This window comes from Rhea americana, unplaced genomic scaffold (genome assembly GCF_003343005.1).
Source record: "Rhea americana isolate MKP2758 unplaced genomic scaffold, rheAme1 scaffold_771, whole genome shotgun sequence".
NCBI lineage: Eukaryota > Metazoa > Chordata > Aves > Rheiformes > Rheidae > Rhea > Rhea americana.
The window spans coordinates 15,019-18,690 of NW_028186947.1; the positions used below are offsets into that span (position 1 = coordinate 15,019).

A 3,672-nucleotide genomic window follows, 5' to 3' on the forward strand; every position below is an offset into this window, starting at 1 on the left:
TGCCCACTGCCTCTTGTCCTGTCACATGGCACAGCTGAAAAGAGTTTGTCCCCATCCCCTTGACACCCTCCCTTCAGGTGCTCATACACATTGATAAGATCCCCCCTCAGTCTGCTCTTCTCTAGGCTAAACAGGCCCAGCTCTTGCAGACGTTCCTCACAGGGCACATGCTCCAGCCCCCCGATCATCCTCGTAGTCCTACGCTGGACTCTCTCCAGTAGCTCCATGTCTCTCTTGTCCTGGGGAGCCCAGAACTGGACACAGTACTCAAGATGAGGCCTCACCAGGGCTGAGCAGAGGCGCAGGATCACCTCCCTCGACCTGCTGGCGACACTCTTCCTAATGCATCCCAGGACTGGGATCCACCCAATCATGCACATCACTAAGTAGCTGATGAGGCACTTGGCTATTTACAAACCATGGAATTCTATGGAGCCTTTTCCCAGTTGATTTGAGCGGTGGCCTGTCCGCCAAGTCAAATCCAGAGACTGTCATTTGGGGACCRGATCTCCAAGTCCTAAAGTACAGGCTCAGCCACAAGGGAACTTGTATTCCATGTTCCCGCTCCACATCAGCAAGCCAGGCATCTTATCCATGGAAAGTTTGAGAAGAGGTTGAGATCATTTCGGCCCCAAGACCTCTAACCTTTCGCTTWACCAGGTAAAACTGCTGCCCATGAGTGCTAGCTATCCTGAGGGAAACTCTGGAGGGAACCAGCTACTAGATGGTTTGATTAGTCTTTCATCCCTACACCTGCGTCGGACAACTGATTTACACATCAGGACCGCTACGGACCTCCACCAGAGTTTCCTCTGGCTTCGCCCTGCCCAGGCATAGTTCACCATCTTTCGGGTCCTAGCACGGACGCTCATGCTCCACCTCCCCGACAGAGCATGCAAGACGGGCCAGTGGTGCGCCTTTGGCTCTGCCTCTGCCTCGAGATCCCACCTCAGCCAGCGTGCGCTGGCCCTCACCTTCATTGCGCCATGGGCTTTCGAGCGAGCTGCTGACTCGCACACATGCTAGGCTCCTTGGTCCGTGTTTCAAGACGGGTCGGGTGGGTAGCCGACATCACCGCAGACCCCGGGTGCCCAAGCGCAGCCACATCCTGCCTGGCTGCAAAAAGCTGTCGGGGTGCCCTGAGGACAGTCTACCCTGGTTGACAGTCACACCAGGAACCGGGGGTTCCGTCCCCCGGACAGTGGCCCCTCTCGCCGCTGCAGTCAACTTGTGTCGCCCTCCCTGCGCCCCACAAGCGGGGGTGGGGAGAGAAATGGCGGTGCCGCTGCCACCAGGCTCCAGGAGGCTGACAGAGCGGAAGGCGCAATGGTGGTCCTCTGCATCGGCCCCAGGATTCGGAGAGAGATGCTGCCTGGAGGCCGTAACACTTGCCACCACGCAGTGGTGAGACACCTGCCCACCGGGCCTTCCCAGACGACCCGGAGCTGCTCGTGGCGCACCACTACGGGGGAAATGCGCCCGACGGGGCTCAGTCACTGGACCAGCAGCAATCCCCGGCCCGCCTGCCCCCACCAGGGGGACGGAGGAGAGGAGGAGGCAGGGATCCGACGAGACCGAGACAGCCGACCGAGCCCGCTGGGTTCAATACTCCGGGCGGACTGTGTGCACCCCACCCCTTTAACTCTTAACAGTTTAACGCCCTCTTGAACTCTCTCTTCAAAGTTCTTTTCAACTTTCCCTTACGGTACTTGTTGACTATCGGTCTCGTGCCGGTATTTAGCCTTAGATGGAGTTTACCACCCGCTTTGGGCTGCATTCCCAAGCAATCCGACTCCAAGAAGCCCTGGTCCCGGCRCGCCGGGGGGCCGCTACCGGCCTCACACCGTCCGCCGGCTGGGCCTCGATCAGAAGGACTTGGGCCCCCCGAGAGCAGTGCCAGGGATGGGGGTTTCTGTACGCCACATTTCCTGCGCCCCACCATGGGGCGGGGATTCGACGCTGGGCTCTTCCCTCTTCACTCACTATTACTGAGGAAATCCTGGGTAGTTTCTTTTCCTCCACAGACTAATATGCTTAAATTCAGCCGTTCGCCATGTCTGATCTGAGGTTGCAATCAGATGGAGACGGGGCGGGTGTGCGCGCACCTGCCCCTCACGCTTCGACTCCCGGAGGAGGCCCGAGGGGGGGCACAGCCAGCGGGCACGTGCCCACTGGCGGGTGTATGGCCCGAGGCCCCTAGCCAGGACCATGTGGGGAAGCAGCGCAGCGAACCGAGGTCGCCGCCACACAGTGGGGAGGACTGCGGGGGGCCCTCCGACACGCACGCACGGCAGCATGGTGCAGTACCACCGTGGTACCCACCTGCAGACAGCCACGTGGGGCCAGGGGATAAGGTCCGCACCTCCCACAGGGCCGGCTCCAAAACGCTTGCTCCAGTCCCCACCTCTCCCTCCTTGGCGCCAGGTGGGGCCCACACCGCCCCCCTCTACCACAATGTGGGACCCACATCCATCACTGCCGGCCTCAACACAACCCTGCGGCTGATGCCAGCCAGCAGGTGGAAGTGGCTCGAAACATGCTACAGACATGGGCGAGCTGTGGGGAAGGGGTTGGGGGGGGCTTGGCGGGCACTGAAATGGCAGCAGTCAGGGCAGTCAGGTGGGGGACAGTCAGCTGGCTTCCCCGGCCCAGGGAGGAATGGGGGACCAGCGCACCAATGGGAGAGTGATGGAGAAGAGCCCATATGGCGGCAATGGCAATCAGTGGCAGATGGCGGCGACAAGTGTTGGGCCACTATGACCGACCCACCTTTGGGGCCCGGCAGGACGAACTCCACAAAGCAAGCGCTCCGGAAGCGGGGGTTTCACGTGTCTGCACTTAGGGGGGGCGAAGGCCCAGCCATGCAGGGTGAGGGCCTGCCAGGCGTCCCAGCCGCACCACATTGCACTCACCTTGCACCACCGCCACCGCATGCTTCCCCCTCCGCCCCCCAGGAGGGATGGCACCGCTGCACCAMTGGGGGGCTGACAATAGACCATCAAGCAATGCTCAGACAGGGGTAGTCCTGGCGGGAGACCGGGGCTGCAAGCGCGTTCGAAGTGTCAATGATCAATGTGTCCTGCAATTCACGTTTATTCTCGCAGCTAGCTGCGTTCTTCATCGACGCACAAGCCGAGTGATCCACCACTAAGAGTTGTCTCTTTTTTGGTCCCCGCTGCACGCACGAGGGGAGCAGGCAGCATTTGCAGCCTCTGAGGGCTCCCTCCCCTCCACCTCCCTCCTCGCGCCACCACCGGCTGTTGAGCGAAGGACAGCGGGAAGAGTGGGCTCGCCTCACCGACCGTACAAGCACAGAGGTTGATGGGGGGGAGGAAGGGCAGACCCAAACAAGAAGGGCAGGGAGCCCTTGCTCCCGACCTGGGACAACCCTTTTCTCGCTTCGAGTCCGGCCCAGGCGCTCGGCTCGGCCCGGCCCCGCAGGGAGCCCACGCGCCAGCCGCGTCCACCTGCCTCAAGGACGGGGGGGGTCTCCGCAGACCACCAGCATCAGAGCCTGGCCACCACCAGAAGCGGCCCAGCTCACTTGCCCACGCCTCCGCGGCCCACCAGCCTCACACTCCCAAGCTCCACACTCGCCTTGCCAGCCTCTGCCAGCTCCGCCGTGCCCGAGACGGCGCCCGCGCGCGCACTCGCGCCTCCCGGACGACACCA

At 62.0% G+C, this 3,672-nt stretch overlaps 1 non-coding gene and 1 pseudogene across 1 annotated transcript; both read right to left on the reverse strand.

Moving 5' to 3' along the window:
• LOC146585711 (28S ribosomal RNA) overlaps positions 1 to 2,048 on the reverse strand; it is a 3,305-nt pseudogene extending 1,257 nt beyond the window's left edge.
• Positions 2,049 to 3,003: 955 nt separating this feature from the next.
• On the reverse strand, positions 3,004 to 3,156 carry LOC146585712 (5.8S ribosomal RNA). The gene has a single exon (XR_014897952.1). It is a non-coding gene; the product is annotated as a 5.8S ribosomal RNA (ribosomal RNA).
• Positions 3,157 to 3,672: the final 516 nt, after the last annotated feature.